Raw genomic sequence first — 21,422 nt, 5'->3', positions numbered from 1 at the left:
GAGGTGGCTGCAGGAAGGACTTAAAGCCAAGGTCAACCTGGGCTAAGCAGACAGCCAGGGACGGAAGACACCAAAAAGGAGCTGGGTGTGGTGACCGTGTGAAACCCTGTCTCAAAAACTGAAGGGGAGCAAGGGAGAAGCAGGAGTAAAACACAGAGGAAATAAAATGGTGGGTGCTAACAAACCAAAGGCTACTTAAGGCAAATGGTCTAGAGGAAGCAAACTAATCAGGAGACCATCCAAAAAATATTCTTTGGGGGTTTTTTGTTTTGTTTTTAATTACTAGATTTTAATTGCTTTCAAGGAATTCAAAATCAGGGGCCAGTGGATAAAGGTGCCTGGTGTGCAGCCTGACAGCCTGATTTCAGAATACTCAGAATCAAACCAGGGAAGGAGAACCAACCCCTGAAAGAGATCTTCTGACCTCCGTACACCCAATGTGGCATTTGAATGCCTGCCTGCCTGCCTGCCTGCACAGGCCCGAACACATACCTACACACACCCCTACCTACTTTCTACTCTCTTTCTCAACAACAGAAAATTAATAATAAATTCAAAATTAACAGCTGAATGAAAAAAATGTAATACTTTACAATTTTTTCAATTTTTAAAAATGTGTGTGCATGCCAGGTGCGGTGGTACACGCCTTTAATCCAGCCCTCAGAAGGCAGAGGTGGCGGATGTCTGAGTTTGAGGCCAACCTGGTCTATAAAGTGAGTCCAGGACAGCCAGGGCTTCGTTACACAGAGAAACCCTATCTTGAAAAACCAAACAAACAAAATGTATGTGCACACACAAGATACGTATGTATGTGACAGAGAACAATTTGCAGGAATCTGTTCTCTCCTCCCACAAAGTGGGTTCCAAGGATCCTAAGGATTGGAAACAAATTCCTTACCCGCTGAGCCACCTCACCAGTACCTATATACAGTTTTGTTTCTTTTAAACAGGAGCAACTATATTAATAACACAACCGAAAGGAATTAATGCTCCAGTAAGCAGCACCAGCAGAGTATGAGTTTTTCTCAAGCACATATGAAATATTAACCTAAGTACAGCACGCACTAGGTCACACAGTGAACCTGAAAAATTCATTCTTATTCTCTGACTACAATCAACTAAGACTAGAAATAAGGAAGAGGCAACAAAAACTCTAAATAGAAATACAGCACATTGCTAAAAAGTTCATGGGTTTCACACACACAAGTTCATGGGTCAAATAAGTGCCAAAGAATTTTTAAATATAAAAAAATGAAAGTAAAAACAAAAGGCTTCAAATTATGAGGAATACAGATAAAACTAATTAAGAAATTGACAGAGCTACCGAGCTAGACAACCTGACTTCCATCCCCAGATACACGACTGAAGGAGAGAAGCAGCTCCCATAAGGTGTCTTCTGACCTCCACATGTGCACCATGGCACACGACACGGATATGCAGTAAGTAAATATAAGAAAATATGTTTTTGATAATAAAACAAATTTGGTAATAAAGACAAATTTTGTTTTAAATTGACAGCACTAAATGCTTACATTAACAAACACCTCAAACCAATTATTTATCTACCAAAAAAAAAAAAAAAAAAACCCAAAAACCTACAAATACCACAAAAAAGGGGAAGTTGCTTCAGTTGGCAAAGTGCTAGGGACAAGGACAGGAACCTAAGTTTGGGTCCCTAGAACACACATGAAAAGGCCAGGCTTTGTGACATGTGTGTATAATCCTACACTTAGGAAATGAAGACAGAAGGAACCCTGGACCTCACTGGGTAGCCAACCTAGCCAAATCAGTGAGCTACATACAGATCCACTGAGATGACTCCCTGGTTAAGACTACACACTACTCACACAGAAGACCAGAGCTCAGTTCCCAGCACCCACACCAGATGCTCACAGGCATCTATGACTCTAACTCTAAGAGATTAGAGGCCTATCTGCCCGTACCTACATTCACATGCATATACCCACAAACGTAAATAAAAATAAACCTTATAGGGCTGCAGAGATAGCTCAATGATTGAAATATTTGATGTTCTTGCACAGTGCCCAGGTTCAATTCCTAGCACACATACGGTGGCCTACACCTGTCCATGACTCCAGTCCCAAGGTATTCAACACCTTCTGACTTCCTCAGGCATACCCATGTCACTCAGACCTATATGCAGACAAAACACTCGTTCAAATAAAATAATCTAAGTTCAATGAATAAGTAAATAACCCTTAGAGCATTAAGAGCACACACTGCTCTTGTAGAGGACCAAGGTTCAATTACCAGCACTCTCAAAGCAGCTCACAACTCTCTGTAACTCCATTTCCAGAGAGATTGTCTTCAGGCCCTCTCAAGCAACTACTGCAGACATACATGCAGGCAAAACACCTATACACTTAAAATGATAAAATTCTAAAAAATCTTGGAGTTTTAAAAATAAGTAAGTGCATGGATGGATGGATAAGGCGGACCAGAGGTGCTTGCCACTAGGCTTGAGAACCTGAGTTTAATCCCTGGAACGCAGTTTTCCTTAATTTATACATGTGCAGTGTGGAACATGAGTGGTACGTACACACACACACTTCTTTTTAAAAAAACTAACAAAAAGGGGAGCTCACAAGCAATATTCAGAATAAAAGGAGCCATGCGATATGGCACAGGCCTGTGATCCCAGTACTCAGGGAGGTTGAGGCAGGCAGATCTCTGTGAGTTAAGGGCAGCCTGGACTATAAAGTGAGTCCAAAATAGCCAAGGCTACACAGAGAAACCCTGTCTCAGAGAGAAAAAAAAGAAGAAATGACATTATCAATATAGATCCTGAATTTAAAAGATAAAGGAATATTGTAAAGAATTTTATGCTCTTAAATTTGACCCCAGGTTCTGAGAACTGCTACCATAATTGAAATAAGAGGTGATCATATATAATTCTATACCCATTAAAGTAAACTTGGCTCCTGAAAAGTTTCTCCCCCCAAAATTCCAGGCTAAAATGGATTCACTAGTTATTTCTACATAATAGTTACTAAAGAATTAAAACCAAATGTTCACTTATTTTCCCCCAAGCAGGGAAGGGAAGGCTCAAATGAGCTCAAGGCCAGCCTGGTCTACATAGAATTCCAAGACAGCCAGGGCTTCACTGACTCTATCTCAAAAATCCAAACAGTGGGCAGTGGTGGTGCACACCTTTAGTCCCTTCACTGGGGGGAGGAGGGAACGGAAGCAGGTGAGTTCAAAGGCAGCCTGGTCTATAGAGTGAGTTCTAGTTCAGCCAGGGCTACACAGAGAAACTCTGTCTTGAAAAGCAAAAAACAAAACAAAAGAAGAAAAAAAGAAAAGACAAATCATATCATTTATGAATATAAATGAAAAAATCCTCACCAAAATGTTAGCACACCAAACCTACCAACACATAAAAGGATTACGCACCACAGCCAAAGAGAAGTCATGTCAGAAATGTCAGGTTGATTTAAAGTCTGAGAATCAATGTAACATGCTATGCTGGCTCATTTTTTGTCACCCTGACACAGACTGTATTAAAATACTGAGATAATGCCTCCATCCAGATTGCCTCTGGGCTTGGGTCTATAGGGCATGTTCTTAATTCATGGTTAATGTGTAGGCCCAGTCCACAGAAGAAGGTACCACCTTCGGCAGGCGGTCGAGTTGTTTTGTGAAGCAGACTAAGCAAGTCATAGGCAGCACTCCCCCAAGGCCTCTGCTTCAGTTTCTTCTTTCAGGTTCCTGCCTAGACTTCCCACCCTGACTTCCCTCCATGATGGAATGTGATCTGAGAGATGTGATGAAATAAACCCTTTTCCTCCCCCAGTGGTTTTTGGTAGTGGTGTTTTATCACGGGGATAGAAACATATGGAACATCAAAACAATAAAGAACTAGAAGTCAAATCATTGCTTTTAACAAATCAGCAAGAGATGTGGAAAAAATACCTTTGCATGCACACATACACAAGAGAACAGACTGATGAAATCACTGCAATCTAATAAACACTGTCTATGAGAAAGCCACAGTTAACATCATAATTAATGCTGAAATAGTAAATCCTTCTCCCGAAGAGCAGAAACAAGACAAGGATGTCTGTGCTTGCTACTTCTAGATGCACTATTATAGAGTAATCAGACGATTAAGAAAGAAAATTAAATAAAAGGCATTAATCTTGTAAAGGAAGTAAAACAGCTCCAGGTGGCATGCTCTAGAAGACAGACATATCTAAAGAACCCATGAAAAAACACTAGGACCAATAAATTCAACAAGGTTGCATAGTGCAACAAAACCACAAGATCAGACTGGAAATGTAGCTCAGACGTTAGCACCCTTGCCTTGTAGCAAAAGCTCTGGGTCTGCTCTCCAGCACCACATAAACCAAGCATGGTGCTCCCTGCCTGTAATCCCATCACTTGGAGAGAAGCAGCAAGACAATCAGAAGTTCTTGGTAACCATCAGCTACACAGTGAGTTCAAGACCAGTCAAGCTCAATAACAACAAACAATCCAATTATATTTCTGTAGTGGCTAAGGATGAGGCTCAGCAGCACAGGACTTGTGTAATATTGTGAAACCACCAAGGGGAGGAGGATGGGCAAGGAATGGTTTTTATAAACCAGGAACACACTTGCAATCCTAGTACTCAGGAGCTGAGGCAGGACAACTCAGAAGTTGAAGACCAGCCTGTATATAAAGTAATTACTAAGTTAAAAAACAGGCACTTGTAACTGAAAATTACAAAACCTGACTGAAAGGAATTAAGAAAGATCGAAACAGGTATCTGGTATTTATGAGTCAGAAACTTCAGTACTGTTAAGATGCATACTAGCCAGGCAGCAGTGGAGCACACCTGTGATCCCAGCACTCTGGGAGGCAGAGGCAGGCAGATCTCTGTGAGTTCAAGGCCAGCCTGGTTTACAAAGTGAGTCCAGAATAGCCAAGGCTACACAGAGAAACCCTGTGTGTGTGTGTGTGGGGGGGGGGGGGGGGTGAATACCAAACTCATCTGCAGATTTAATGCAACTACTACACAAACCCTGCAGCGTGGGGATGCAGCTCAGGAAAGCACACACCTATCACAGCAAGGCTCTGGAGTCAAGCCCCAGCATGTCTGCTGCCACTACCACCACCCTTGAGAGGCTTAAACAGAAGACCTGAAACCATCAATCTCCTAGCGGAAAAGGGGAGAAGGAATGCTTCATGACCCATCAATGGTTTCTTGAACACGACCCCAAAACACATATGCAATAAAAGCTAAAAATAGGCAAGTGAGACTATATCAAACTGAAAGGAGTCTACTAGGCAAAGAAAACAATCAGGTAAAATGTACCCCTACTGAATACAGCAGAAGACATGCAAACCACATCTGATGAGGAGAACATTGAAACTACAAGAGAAACTCCCACAACATTCCCACAAAGTAATACCTGGCTTTTTAAAAGAAGAAAGAGGGAGGGGAGCAGGGAGGAAGAAAGCTAGCTAGCTAGGGGTATGGCTTAGCAGCAAAGGAAAGGGGTGGCATGCCCAAGGCCTTTAGCATAATTTCCAGCAGCAGAGTAAGAAGGGACTAAGGCCCCCGGACAGATAGTTCTCCAAAAGCAATATACAAAAAAAAAAAAAAAAAACCAGAACTAGAAAAAGAGACCTGGAGGATAGCTTAGCCAGCAAACTACTTGACTTGTAAGCATAGGAACCTGAGTTCAAGCTCCAGAGTCTAGTAAGAACACTGGATGCTCAAAAGATGCTTATAGGCCAAGCACTGGGGAGGGAAGGCAGAAGAATACTGGACCTTAGTGGCCAGTTGGTCTAGCTCAGTTGTTGAGCTCCACGCCAAAAGAGAGACCCTGTGTAAAAGGAAAAAAGATGGTGTTTCTGCAATTGACACTGCAGACTACCCTCTGGCTCACACAGACACACGCACCTACAGGCATGCAAACATTTACACACATGCAGTAGAAAAAAACATGAAGGGGCCAGTGATGGCAGCGCACGCCTTCAGTCCCAGCCCTCGGGAGGCAGAGGCAGGCAGATCTGTGAATCTGAGGCCAGCCTGGTCTACAGAGAACACAGAGAAACCCTGTCTAGAAAAACAAAATAAAATTACACCCAACTACTACCTCACACCTATTAGGATGGTCATGATCCAAAGTGTAAAAATAAATGTTGAAAATGAAAAAACTGAAAACCCTATATGCCACTAATGAGAATGCAAAATAAAAGCTGTAGCCGAAGGCTTACAGAGGCTCTTCAAAGACAAAAATCATACTACAGTAACCCTACTTGAGGTTATTTATCCAAAAGAACTGAAATCAGTTCCTAGAGGTATTTACAACATTCTAAAAGTAACCAAATGAACACCAGCAGATAAGGAAAAAGGAAACGTGTAAGCCATAAGACAGCAGGAAAAGGCAGGAGCCACCAAGCCTGACAACCCGAGTTCCATTCCCGGAGTCCACGGAGTAGAAAAGAGTCATTCCTACAAATTGTCTCTAACCTACATAGGCAAGCATAGCACTTATGTGCCTACACATGGACACAAAATAAATTGATAAATAAATACATGTCATTTTGAAATATAAAGTATTGTATAAACATACAATGAAATATCCAGCACTAAACAGGGAGATTCAACATGGATAAAGCCTGAGAACAAAATGCTAAGTAAAGCCACAGATACCATAGGCAGGATCTAAAGTGACCACAAGAGAGAGCCAGTGTGCATGCAGGCTGCCAGGGGACAAGAAAGTAAAAGTGAGGAGTTATGCTACATAGGTCCAAAAGCTCAGAGATTAAAAAGTGAGAACCTGGGTAGGGCCAGGAGGAGAGGAGGAAGGAGGCTACAACCAGGATGTAAAATGAATAAATAAAAATTAATTCAAAACAAATAATTTGTAAGTGAAAAGCTTCTAACTCTGCTTTACAATGCTGCTTCTAGTTAATTTCATGCTCTAAATATAATTTTGAGGGCACAGGTCTCATAGTTGATATTTTTAAAACCAAAAAGTCTTAAATATTGTGCTTCAAAGATACCATCAAGAAAGTGAAGACAACCCTTACAGAGAAGTATGTACAAACCATATCACAATATCCAGAATATACAAAGACTGTGACCTCTGGTCACAAAGAAGTATGAGAGGGATCCCTCTCCAAATTCTGCAGCAGATATTTGCTGGGCATCTGTACTGCTTGGTTTTTTTGTCAACTTGACACAAACCTAAACATATCTGGAAAAAAGGAATCTTAATGGAGAAAATGCCTCCATAAAATTGGCTTGTGGGGAGTTGGAGAGATGGCTCAGAGGTTAAGAGCACTGACTGCTGTTCCAGAGGTCCTGAGTTCAATTCCCAGCAACCACATGGTGGCTCGCAACCATCTATAATGAGATCTGGTGTGCAGATACACACAGAGACAACATTGTATACATAATTAAAAAATAAATAACTCTTAAAAAAAAAAAAAAGATTGGCTTGTGGAGCAAGTCTGTGGGATACTATCTTGATTAATGACTATTAGTCACAGGGAAGGTGCCCCCTTGGCAATTGGCCCAAGACTGTAAGAAAGCAGGACGAGCAAGCCATGAGGAGCAAGTAAGCAGCACTCCTCCATGGTCTCTGCTTCAGTTCCTGCCTCCAGGTACCTGCCTTGAGTTCCTGCCCTGACTTCCCTCACTGATAGGGTGGGTTCTTTCCTCCACAGGTTGTTCTTGGTCATGGTGTTTCATCATAGCAATAGAAACTCAAAGACACTAGCGTTTAAAGCAACTCAAATCATTTGCTTCACTGCAAATGTCAATTATGTACCCCCAGGTTGGTTGTCTTAAGATTTGTGACTAGCCTGCTATAAATCAGGATTCTCATGAACCCCACCTTGGTCCAGCTAATTTGATAGAACTTCTCATAGAACTCTGGAATACACAATTATTGGCCTACTACAGAGGATATGCAGAAGACATCAATAAACATCAGAGGAGACACATATGCCTAAGGAATGCGGGGAGAATGGCCTTGCTTCCATGCCCTCTCCAGCACAATATGCTCCAGGGACCTCCTCCACAAGCTGAGCTATTCAGAAGCTCCTCAAACTCAATTCTCTGGTGTTCAAAAGGAGGCCTCACTAATTAAGTATAAATTATTATACCGCTGTCCAATGATCGTCTTCTCAACCTTTGTTCTTCCCCTCACTTGGAACCCTCAAATCATACCTAGTTCTTTTCTGTGACTGCTCTCCACTGTGAAGCTATCCAGGAGGCTACAGCTCACTATACCCAATAAAAAATAAAAATAGAAATAGAAAATTTTAAAAAGCCTACTCCTTAGAGTCCAAGCATTTTAGGAGTTACATGCCAGGAAATGGATAAAGACCAAACATACATTTTACAATGTCACATCATTAAATAATGCTTTACGCCCACAAAGAATGCTTTAATCAAAAAGGCTGTTACCAGCCTGGCATAATAGAACATCCCTATCACCTCAGCACTACAGAAGCTGGAGTAAGAAGACCCTAAACTGAATTCAGTCAGGGCTACTCAGCAAAGAGCAAGAACTACTTAGCTGGGGGGTTACAATATTACCTTCAGGTGATATTGGTAAGAGTTCACACATTGCTGATGGAAAAGTAAAATAGTAAAGCCACTTTGGAAAAGTCTGCAATTTCTTAACTGATTAAACACTGAGGTGGTACAATACTCAGCAATTCCACTGCTAGGCATATATACAAGAAAACTGAAAGCAAAGTCTTAGAACAAAAATATGGGCTAGTCATGCAGTTCAGTTGTGCAGAACCTGTTTAAACCTCCATTTAAAAAAAAAAAAATCCTCTTTTCAGCAGAGGATGGTAGTCCAAGCCTTTAATCCCAGAAGAAGCAGGTGGGTGGGTCTCTGTGAGTTCAAGCCCATCCTCACCTACATAGTCAAGCCAGTCAAGGCTACATAGTGAGACCCTATCTCAGGGAAAAAAAGAAAGGAAGGAAGGAGTGAGGAAGGGACACAGGGAGGATGGACAAAGAGAGAGAGACAGAAAGACAGAGAGAGAAAGGGAGAGGGGGAGAGAGGGAGAGAGGAGGCAGCCTGGGGAACATGGCTCAGCAATCAAAGTACTTACAGAGGTCAGATCCCCAGAACCCACATTAAACACATAAACAAGTGGTGGGCATAGTGGCTCATCTGTAATTTCAGCCTCAAAAAAAAAAAAAAAAAAAAAAAAAAAGAGGGGGGAAAGGGGCCCACAAGAAAAATGAAAGAAAAAAAAAAAAAAAAAAAAAAAAAACAGAGACTGGAGACAGGGTCCCAGAGCAAGCTGGCTAAGGAGACTAGTGAGCTCCAGGATTGACTGAGAGAACTTGCCTACATTAAGATAGAAGACTGCTCAGGAAGATCACAGATATGAACCTTGAGACTCAGCTCACAAATGTGCCCACTATCATGCAAATGTGCATACACATACAGCATACATAAAGAAAAAAATTATTTTTAAAATGGACACGAATGGCAACATGGTAGGGAAAGGGAGGGAGCACCCCAACAGAGAAACGGAAAAGAGCAGGAGAGAAGGAGAAAGCAAGAGAGGAAGAGGAAAAGAGAGAGAGAGAGAGAGAGGGAGGGAGGGAGTGACAGACTGGACACTAAGCACCTGGGCTAGATGATGTCACAGGACACAGGTACTGATAGGATGCTATCAAGACCCCACAGGCAGGCCAGTTGATTGCCTGCATAACCTAAATTACTACTAACCCATTAAAAAGCAATCAGCTGGGGCTGGAGAGACGGCGCAGAGGCTAAGAGCAAAAGCTGCTCTTCCAAAGGTCCTGAGTTCAATTTCCAGCAGCCACAGGGTAGCTCATAACCACCTATAATTAGATCAGGTACCCTCTTCTGGTATGCAGGCAGAATCCTGTATAAATAATAAATAAATAAATCTTTAAAAAAAGAAAAAGTTACTCAGTTACTGACACATCCCATATCATTTAAGAGAGTAATAACCAAAACAGGCCACAGAAAACCATCCACGTTATGATTCCATTAAAATGTTCAAAACAGCCGGGCAATGGTGGTACGCACCTTTAATGCCAGCACTCAGAAAGCAAAGGCAGGTGAATCTCTGAGTTCCAGGCTAGACTGGTCTGTAGAACAAGTTCCAGACAGCCAGGGCATGCATGCATAAATAAATGAATGAGTGAATGAAATGTTATGTTTGAAGCAGGCAAACTCCTAGAAACAGAAAGAGTAGCGACTTCTGAAGAGGCTGAGAGGAAGGAGAATTACAAACAGTTTCTTTTTAAGATAGTGAAAATACTGTAAAAACTTTACACGTGAAATATTCTAAAATTGATTTTGGCAATAGCCACATAGCTCTGTGAATATACTAAAAGCCATATCACTGTTTCATTTATTTTGGGTTTTTGTTTGTTCGTTCGTTTGTTTTTCGGAGACAAGGTTTCTCTGTGTAGCTTTGGCTGTCCTGGACTTGCTTTGTAGACCAGGCTGGCCTTGAATTCAGAGACCTGCTGCCTGCCTCTGCCTCCCCAGGCTGGGATTACAGGCATGCAGCACAGGGCCCAGCTATCACTCTGTTTTAAGTAGATTAATTACATAGCATGCTAGACTACCTCAAATATGTTTAAAGAAAACTCAATGGTCCCTAGAATGTGTTTCAAAAATTACAGGAAAGATATAAACAGGAATTGCTCGTCACTGATTCCAAGTCTACATAATAGGTCGGGCAGTGGGGGCGCACGCCTTTAATCCCAGCAGGCGGAGCTCTGTGAGTGTGAGGACAGCCTGCTCCACAGAGTGAGTTCCAGGACAGCCAGGGCTGCACAGAGAAACCCTGCCTCAAATGAACAAAAAAAAAAAAAAAAAAAGGAAAAAAGAAAAGAAAAGAGAAAAAACAAAACAAAAATGGTCTTAAAAAAGGAAAACTATGAAGAATTCTCAAAACTCAGCTCTCACGGCTTTGGGGGGGGGCGGTGAGGCCAAGCACTGCAGTTTGTAATTTGTAATAAAAAGAGCCTTATGTGTAAAAAAATAAATAAATAAATTCCTAAAACTCAACAGTAAATAAGCAAATAATTCTGACTGAACAAAACGTATCAAGCATTTCACCAAAAAATAAAAAATCTGAGCAGAATAAAAACACAAAAAAATGATCAAAACCATTAGCCATCACAGCAAGTAACTAAACACACACTTGGCAAAACACAACTCAACAATCTTATCACTGGACATTTATTTCAGAAAAGCAAAGGAAAACTTTTATTTACACAAAATTTTCACACTTCCTGCATAGTTTTTTCACTAGCCCCTGGTTTACAATGGAAAATTCTGACCATCACTCACCCAGGGCTCAGGTATGCTGGGCAGTGAAGAGCACTGACTGTGTAAGCACAGAGTTCGAATCTCCAGAGCTCACAGAGAAAGCCAGGTGTGCCTGTAATCCCAGCACAGTGAGGGGTGGAGGAAGGACTGCTGGCCACCAGCCTAGCTCCAGGCTCAGCAAGAGACCCTGTCTCACCAAAACGGACAGAGTAACAAGAGCAAGAGCGCTGGTCCTCTGCCGCCGCCGCCGCCCCCCCCCCCCCACACCACAGGCAAGGAGTCCTTCAACAGGTGAAAGGTCACACAAAGAATCTCTCTTTAACTCATGGTTACACACCATTCTGGAAATGGAAAAAACACAGAGCTAGGAACCAGGCTGCCAGGAGTCAGGGAGCAAGCTTGTGAAGGGACTACCACAGGGTGTGGCAAGAGGGGTGGCCTTTGTGGCAACTCGAGTTTTTATCTTCATTGTAGTGGCTACGTAAATTTCAACATGAGAAAATGGCACAAAATTATACATACACAATTAGTATGGGTCTAAAAACTGTAAAACCTACAAATTTAGGAGTCTTATTAACGGTAAGATACCACTGCCAACTTTTCTGGGTTTGGTAACTTACAAGATGTCTGAATGAAGGAAGCACAGCATTCCTTCTGTTTTTGTTTTTGAGGCAGGGTCTCATTTTGTAGCCCTGGCTGGTATGGAAATTGCTGTGTACACCAGGGCGGCCTCAAACTCACAGAGATATGTCTACTTTGCCTCCTGGTTGCTGGAATTAAAGGTGTGTACCACCACACCCAGTTGCACAGCCTTCTACACTAATTTTGACACTTCCTATAATTTTTCAAAAAGTTAATTCTAAAAATAGCAAAAGTCATGGGGCCAGCAGGCTTGGCAAGTAAAGGTACTTGCTGCCAAGCCTAGGGAGTGATCCTTGGGATCCAAATGGTAGAGAGAGAGATCTGACTCCTACGAGCTGTCCTTTGACCTCAGCAGGTAAAGCAAACCTGTTTTTAAATTGTGAATGGTCTTTTTTCCCCCTTTAGTGTAGATAGTGAGGGGTTGGGGACGAGGACTCTGAGAACAAAGTACTTTCCACATAAACATGAGTACCTGAGTCTGGGTCCCCAGGTTGCTGGTGCACATTTGCAATCTCAGGGCCGAGAAGGCACATCCCCAGAGGGCACTGACAGCCAGCCCAGACAAATTATTTTGCTTTTTCAAGACAGGGTTTCTCTGTGTAGCCTCTACTATCCTGGATTCCATTTGTAGACCGGACTGGTCTCAAACTCACAGAGCTCCTCCTGTCTCTATCTCCCGAGGTGGGATCACAGGCATGTGCTATCATGCCCAGCCTCAGCCTAAAAAAATTCAATGAAAGACCTTGTGTCAAAGTGTAAGGGAGAGCTCACAGAAGGTACCATGTGTGTGCCCATACAAATTATTAAAAGGAAATATTGAAAACTGCACAATTACAATTCACTGAAGAATTCAGCAAATGAAAATGAATATGAAAAAGTAACAATAATTATATGAACAGTGAAAAAAATACTTCTTGATATGCAGGTGCTTAAATTTTTTAATTTGATTAATTATGTCAAGACAATATTCTTTCCCTTAGTGATGATCTTAAGTAATTTCAATAAAAGACATAAATTTAAACTATAGCTGTAGTGGTACACCCCTTTAATCCCAAAACTAGGGAGGCAGAGGCAGAGGGATATATATCTACATTGATTGCAACATGGTCTACAGAGTGAGTTCCAGGACAGCCAAGACTGTTACAAAGAGAAACCCTGTCTCAAAACACCAAAAAAGACCACTCCCCAAATGCTGTTGTGTGGCCAATGTGGAAATGAGAATAACAGCACTCTAAGCTGGGAGGAGCGACTGGAGAGATGGTCCCACAGTTAAGAGAAGCTGCTACTCTCCCAGAAGACCCAGGGTCAATTTCCAGCACCCACATGGCAGTTCACGATCAGCTGTAACTGCAGTTCAGGAGATCTTGCACTCTTGCCTCTGGCTTCCTGCACTCTGACATGCATGCAGGCAAAACACCCAGACATATTAAAATTTAAATTTTTTTTAAACTAAAAGTCTTCAATATTCTTAAAAGCTGTGAGAGAAAGTCACAAATATTTCTATCTGTACCTTGTTAAGCATCCTCAATAAAGAGGTCCAAAGGTTTTATTTCCTTTTTTATTTTGAGACAGTCTGGCTATGTAGCCCAGACTCACCTAGAAGGGGTGATCCTCCTGCCTCAAACCTCCTGAGTTCTGGCATCACGGGCCTGTCAATAGCCAGGCAGGCAAGTGTTAAACTGAGATTACTATTAACACAATTCCTCTTCTCCCTGGCATTTTTAAAAGGCTAAGCATTCAAGTTACTTACTTGTAACCACTGAGACTATCTACATGAAAAACACACCCAGCCAGTTAAATGCCACAAGCATCTACATCGATCTATTTAACCAAATACAAATGCAGCACAAATCCCATAAAAGGAACTAACACTGAGGACTATTCAAGGCCCTTGTGTGTGTGTGTGTGTGTTTTAAAAAGCCAAATAAATTCCATGCAAATGCATTACACTTAAGCTTACACATTTCAACAATAAACTAAACATTGCCATATTCATTTTCTGAGTTTTTTAGTGCTTGCTATAAAACTAACCCGGCCATATTTCCGCCCAAACAGATAAATAGCCAGTTTCATTGGTCTATTCTTGGATAGGTCACCAGACTGGGAATAAGAGACCCAGAGTCTATTCCCAGCTGCAAAACACCACCAGTAATCTCAAACATTATTCTCTCAGGCTGAGGTTTCTACACGCATACTATGCTGGTAATACTATCCAGAAATGCAGAGGAAAGTGGGGACTGCCCTGGACACCCAAAAGACAATTGCAAACATATTTTTAGGTTAGTTCTAGAATTCTGTATAACTTATTTAGAGTAACATTTAACACACTTGAAATTTCAAAACCATGTGGTACTGCTATCATTGTTCTCCACAAAATTACGGAGTCTTTTTAAAATCATGTCCGATTTTAAGGTTCCATATGAGAAACTGAACGTCACAATTATTATATAAAAGACTTAAATGCAAGCGGGAGGGGAGAGCTTCCAGTTTGTTTCCTAACTTTAGCTCTGCATCTACTACACCCCTGTCACTGAGAAGTCCTTCGCAGTCTGGAGAGCAAAAGTTTGCCCCACAGCCTAACCCTGGAAAGGCCTCGGAGCTTTCTCACCACTAGCCATGCAGGTCTTACTAGCACAGTCAACATAAGGACTGCGGCACACACATTCTGCCTAAGTCTAAGGTTTAAACAAAGTTGTCTTGTAGAACGAGTTCCAGCCTGACCTTCTCACGAACCACAAAGCTGCGAGCACAGCGCAGCCAACAGGAGAAGCAGCAGCCCCGGGCCCCCGGCAGTCCTACAGCAACAAACACTGCACCGAGGCACACAGACAGAGTGGCCCCAGCGCGCAGCCGATCCGGAAGCAGCGCAGAGCCCTCGGGCGCACGCGCTCCACACAAAAGGCTCCTCCTCCTGGCTCACTTGACCGCCGCCAAGAGGCCTTGGCCGCAAGCGCGTGGATCCCGCGGGCGCCTCGGCTGTTTGGCTCAGTTCGGCCAGGCTCCGCAACCTGTCCGGAGTTCCAAAAGCCCGGGAGACTTGAGGACTCCCTATTCCCGGAGCTTTGGTAAAAACCTGCACCCTTACAAGCTGCAGACTGTCATCAGAAGTAACCAGAACACATGGCACATGGCAGAACACAGCCTTACATAGGAGACCTTAGTCACTTTAGTCCTTCCTCTTACTTCTTAATTTGCTCATTTTATTTTTTCCTCCCTCTGGTTTTAAAGTAGAAACTGCATTCTTCCTTAAGAAATTTTCTGTAACCCATCTTTCCATTTACTTTCTTGAAATTTACCTAACAAGTTTCCTAAGTCTCTTCTACAACACTCCCACTTTGCTAGTCAAAATCCCACCAAATTTAACTTTTATAATTTGTACCAGCTCCTGCCAAATAATTCATAAGTAAAGGCAGAGAGGCAGGGGGATCTCTGTGAGTTCAAGGTTCTACACTTCAACTTCCAGGACAGTCAGGGCTCTGTTATGCAAAGAAACCCAGTCTTGAAAAGCAAATGGGGGGGAGGGGTATTCTAAACAGTCAGTTGATACTCTCATCCCCAAAACCCACAGAAAGGTGGAGAGGTGGCTCCAAAAAGAAGTCACCCTCTAACCTCTATGTGCAATACACAGACACTAATAAGTACTTTTTTTTAAAAAGTCAAATCCTTGCTAGTAAAAGGGAAAGGTGACAGAATAAAAGTTGACAAAAATTAAGTATTATTAGAGAGCAGGACAGGCTAAGTTTGGGAGCAAAGATGTAAGCATGGTCTGACTCTTAAATATCATCAATCATGGTAAGTAGATGGAAAAAGATAAGGGACTCTTTTTTAGGTGCAAAGTTTCCATTTAAACTATATTTTGTCTCTGAGATTAGCAAGTCAATGCCTTTAGAGATGTTCAATAGATAAGTAAGACTAGAATATACATGTACAAAATTATAAAAAAAAACTTTAAAAAATAGAAATAAGCCAAGAAAACATATTTAGAACTGTGTGGGGGAGGCGTCCATACACTGGTAATAAATGGGAAGAAAAGCAAACTCCCAAAACTCAAAAAGTAAATGACGTAAGTGAGGTATGGAATGCACATAGTCTCAGCCACTAGAGAGAAGATGGTTTCAAGACAGGAGGATTGCAATTTCTGTCCAGCCTAAGGAAAAATAAGAAGACTGGCTCTTATTTAAAAACTTAAAAAAAAAAAAAAAAAAAAAGACTGAGAATGGGCTAAAGGCAGGACACACTCAGGTTCTTCTGCCTTCCTTCTGTCTAGCTTGCTCCTTCAATCTCTGTCCTGAGTGTCACTATGTACGGTAGTCTTACATATCTCAATGTGTATATCTAAAGGCATGTCTTCTCCACATTTGCTCTCAGGCAAGCTACCCTTCTTTCCCCTCCTCCCTTTATTTTTAATCATATTCAGGTCCTCTCTGACATTCCCATTCATTTCCAGTCTATATTTTAACTCAGAGGTTCTAAACCTTCCTAATGCTCCAACCCTTTAAAATAGTTCCGCATGCTGTGGTGAACCCAACCATAAAATTATTTTCATTGCTACTTTGTAACTACAATTTTGCTGCTGTTATGACTTGTAATGTAAACATTTAAGAGACAAGAGGTTTGTCAGAGGGGTCACAACCCACAGGTTGAGAACCACTAATTTAACTGGCTTCTAAACTTGTCCATACTCTGGCTGGGGATGTAGCTCAGTAGCTAGAGTGGAAACCTAACATGCATCACACTCTGGGTTTGATCCAAGCACCACATAAAACTAGATGTAGTACACAAACCTGTAATCTTAGCACTTGGGAGGTGGAGGCAGAAGAATCAGAAGTTCAAGATCATCCTCAGCCAAATAGCAAGTTCAAGGCCAGCCTGCACGACTACTACTGGCAATCTCTCAAAAAAGAAAAGGGGAGGCGGGGGGTGGGTGGCCTTGCCCATGCTCTATAGCCAACAAATACAAACCTTTCGCCTCATCTACGATAGGAGTCTACCTTATTTTTAATGTTTCCTTTCTAACCCACCTCTCAGCTAAATTTCTCTGCATTACTATATATGAAGAATTGTGATTCTACAAATGTCATTTTGTACAAAACATCATAGAGCTAGTGACTATAACAAGTCTATTTCTCCCAATCCCATACCTCAAAAACAATCTGAGACTTTTTTGACCTCTTGACCAGACTGCTCTGACCACTTCCTCTTCTCTCAAACTTGTCCTTTCTTGCAGAAACTGCTTCTCTGATGTCTACAGAACCATTCTCCTACTCCTTCAGTGCAATAAAATGTCTTTCTGCTTCTCCTGTTACTACTATGTCACTAAAGATTGCTGTGTAGTTCCTGTATGCACTTCACCCATCCCTCTGCACCATCCACCAATCTCTAAAATAGTTTCTTGTCCTTTTCCCCCAATGACTTTAATTCTGTACACTTGGCTATCTTGGAACTTACTCTGTAGACCAGGCTGGCCTCGAACTCAGTGATCCCCCTGCCTCTGGGTAGATGTTGTTCTCAATGAGTTCAACAATATGCTCAACAACTTTCTTCAGTACTTTCAGTACTCATTTTCTTAAAATATAGCCCTCGTCAGCTATGTACACAAAAACTGAAAAATAAGCCACCAACTCAAACTACTTTATAACTTCAAAGATTCTCTTTCATCAGCCACAACCATATAGTCTAGTTATACATGAATTCTCAGTCCTCCTGCCTCAGTTTACTGAGTCCTCGAGTCAAAAGCATGTACCATCCATCACACCTGTCTAACCTGCTTTATACTGGCATTTATTCACTTATTCCCTGCACACTATGAAGCTAGCAGTCCCGTCAGCACGGCCTTCCTCAGAACGTCACTGTCCTCTACCATGCTCACTACACACCTCCTCAGTGAGTCCATCCTCACCTGTTTTCTCTACTCACACACTGGGTATTAAAAGCATAAGCAGAAAGCTATCAAATCTTCCATGATTTATTCTAAATATAACTATTCATCCCATCAACTAATCTAAATCATTTCCATACTTAAATGCTTAATCCTATTCAAATACTCAAGTCCTTCCATGAAATTCTCAGATCATACCTTTGGCACCTATAATCCTCTTTACAGCTTCTAGAATGCTGTATCTTCCTTCATCCATCTGTTACCTATCGCCTCCAGCTTCAGAATAAAGTATTCATCCTTAAAATCAACTCAATACAGTCCCTACATCCACGGCTTCCATACTTTCCTAGCCCACGGAGTAAACCTTCATGCATTCGGATGATTTGCTCTCTTGAAGACCACAGAGAAAAACTAAAATTCTATGTACCATACATGGCCCACCACTCAAGTCTTCACCTCTTTGGCAGAGACACTTAAAGACCTGTCTTAATTTGTGCACGTGTATGACCACACAGCATTTCTACACTAGATTCTTGGTTCATGATTCTACACTGGCCTCTGCGTGTGTCAAGTTCACTCCACTTGACCCAAATTTGAGTATTTTCGCTAATTCTACCCTAAAACTTTCTAATATGTTCTCCCTCCTAATACTGCCTCAACCCTTTCCTTTAGATACCTCTCCCAACTCTCCATAAAAAAGCTTTCAGTTGTCATCCTCTGCTACAACCTATTACTCCCAAGGAATCTGAACATGTTGATTTCTTTTTTATTTTATGTATTTATATAAAGCCAGCTATGCAGAGGCAGGTAGACCTCTGTGAGTTCAAGGACAGCCTGGTCTACAAAATAAGTCAGGGAAAGCTAAAGCTACACAAAGAAACCCTATCCCCCCCCCCAAAAAAAAAAAAAAAAAAACACCAAAAAGAAAGAAAGAAAGGGGGTAGGAAGAATAGAAAAGAAAAGAGAAAAGGCCAACTATGATGGCCCACAGCTTTAATGCTGGTACTCAGGAGGCAAGAGGCAGGTGGATCTCTGTGAGCCCAAGGCCAGCCTGGTCTACATAGTAAGTTCTAGTATAGCCAGGACTATGTACAGAGACCCTGGCTCAAAAAAACAAAACAAAAAGAAAAACAAAACATAATAATAAATAAATTTTCTTTACTTCTGTATTGGTATTTTGGCTTTGTGTCTATCCGTGTACCACATGTATGCAGTACCCATGGAAAAGAGAGGGTGACAGAGCCCCTAGAACTGGAGTTCCGTACGGACACTTGTGAGCCACCATGTGCGTGCTGGCAATCGAACCCAGCTCCTTCAGAAGAGCAGCCAGGGTTCTTAACCACTTAGCCACCTCTTCAACCCCATATATTGCTTCAATTAACACTTAAATTATCAGTCCAAATCATTTTATAACCAGCAGTGAGTGCCTTAGCAAATCCAGTAGTCGTGTCAGTTACCAACCCTAGACATGTATTCAAGTCTCTGCTGGTCCTCTTGGCTCTACATCTAGCGCTCCTCTAGATAACCTACCCTCTATACTTTTATTTAGTTTGTTTTGGTTCTGTTCCTTGGTTTGTTTGTTGAGACTAGGTCTCCTTATGTACTCCTTATGTGTCCCTGATTCACTGCGTTGGTATCAAATTAATTGCAATCTTCCTACTTCAGGCACTCTAGTACTAGGCCTACAGGTGTGAACCCGACACCTGGTCAATGCCTTAAGACGCCGAAACAGTACTAAGTGACCAACTGATTTCAGGTAACAGCACCACAGTCCTCAGTCTCCTTTTATCCCCACCACCATTACCGCCAGACACATCCTCAACACCTCACATTCCGCCACAGCCTTGTAAATGACTTCCAGTCACGTCTTCATCACACAAGCAAAATGTATTAGCACTCTATTCTTAAACCCTCTTCTAACCTCCCCACCCAAAACTCATCAGTGAAAACAAAATTTCATCAATGGTTGCCCACTATCTTAAGTCAAGTAAAGCTTCTTTGAGTTCCTCAAATTACAAACTATTCGACTGCCCAACAATTGTAGAATGGGTAAATACACTGTGGAACATAGGAGACAGCTAAAGGAATGAAAAAGAACAAATCACAGCTGTATGAAACAGAAATGAATCTCACAGGCATAATTTCGGGCAAAAGAAAACAGACACAGGTTTGAGTGTGTTCCTGAGAAGTTCAAGGTCACATAGAACTGCTGTTACAGCAGAGATTAGAATAATAATTACTGTGGTTTGGAGGAGACACCTTCCTGCTTGGAGGTGACACATCGGGAGCTACAGAAATACAAGAAATGTTAGAAACCTCCTATATATTAAGCTAGATCGTAGCCATGTAAACAGATATGTAGATAAATAAAGATAAGTTTTAAAACATTTTATCCACAGCAGTTGGAAGGCAGAGGCTGGTGGATCTCTGTGAGTAGAGGCCAGCCTAGTCTACAGAGCGAGGCTGTCCAGGATAGTCAGGACTATTATACAGAGAAAACTTGTAAAAACACCCACACTATAAAAAACATAATCTCATGCCTTTAGAATTAGAGCACTTCACTGGGCCTTTTTCAATAAATAAAATGTTTTAAACCATTTTGGTCTGGATTTTGAGCTCTCCCTGCTATTATTTTCTAGTTTTATTTCTTCCCACTCCTCAACACAAACCTTAACTACAGCTGATTTAAACCACCAACCCCTAAACACACCCAGAACTGTCACTTCTATTACCCTCATCATCTTGCCTATAAAGTCTTACCTATCTTCAAGTTCGAAGCTACACACCAATTCTTCCACAAATCCTAATCAAAGCTGTCAAATAACTTGTCAGAGACAGATGCATATATTTTGTCCCTAGATAAATTCCAGAAGAAAACAGTTCATGCATTCATAAACATAGATGTATCCTTTCATTGTCTACCATAAAACCTTGCACAATGTAAGTGTGCAAAGATTCTTGAATAAATTCTGACAGTTCATCAAAAATACTCTGTAATCTAATCCCTCCTTCCCATATCCTACCCATTGCTATTTCTAGTTACAACCCATCTCAGTTTACATATTTAATCATACAACAAATAATTAAACCCTTACTACATGAAGGAAACTATCTGCTGTAATGCACCCCACTGTGCTACCCAAAAATATAATCCACGTTCAGCTGCTGTCATTTGAACTTTTTAGTCACCCAGTCTCTCCACTATGAAATCCCATCCCATCCTCTCATAGCTAATCCTAATGCTACCTAACTCAAGCTGCAGTATGAGTCTTCTAACTGGTCTTCTCACATCCTACCTTTCTACCACCACACTGCCCCAAGGCCGGACAGTATTAACTACTGTCAGATTAAATACATAAATGTAGGGGCATAACTCAGCGGTAAGGCACTTGCCTAGCATGGAAAGATAAGGAAAGGAATGGAAAGGAAAGGAGTGGAAAGGAAAAAAAGGAGAGGAAACGAAAAAGGAAGAGGAAAAGGAAGAAAAGGAAAGGAAAGGAAAGGAAAGGAAAGGAAAGGAAAGGAAAGGAAAGGAAAGGAAAGGAAAGGAAAGGAAAGGAAAGGAAAGGAAAGGTAAGGAAAGGAAAGGAAAGGAAAGG

General features: G+C 41.7%; 1 protein-coding gene across 3 annotated transcripts in view; it reads right to left on the bottom strand.

Annotated features, from left to right (window-relative positions):
• The window catches only part of Znf148 (zinc finger protein 148), a 112,111-nt gene that overhangs the window by 80,121 nt on the left and 10,568 nt on the right, over positions 1-21,422 (bottom strand). The window contains exon 2 of one of the 3 annotated variants that reach the window (XM_055624955.1): positions 9,720-9,879. The exons of the other annotated variants lie outside the window; for them this stretch is intronic. The gene's annotated coding sequence lies outside the window, so the exon portion shown is untranslated. The remainder of the gene's footprint in view (positions 1-9,719; positions 9,880-21,422) is intronic. 3 annotated transcript variants of the gene reach the window in all.

Source organism: Psammomys obesus, unplaced genomic scaffold (genome assembly GCF_907164565.1).
Source record: "Psammomys obesus unplaced genomic scaffold, mPsaObe1.curated_primary_1811, whole genome shotgun sequence".
NCBI lineage: Eukaryota > Metazoa > Chordata > Mammalia > Rodentia > Muridae > Psammomys > Psammomys obesus.
This window is presented reverse-complemented; position numbering and strand designations above follow the sequence as displayed.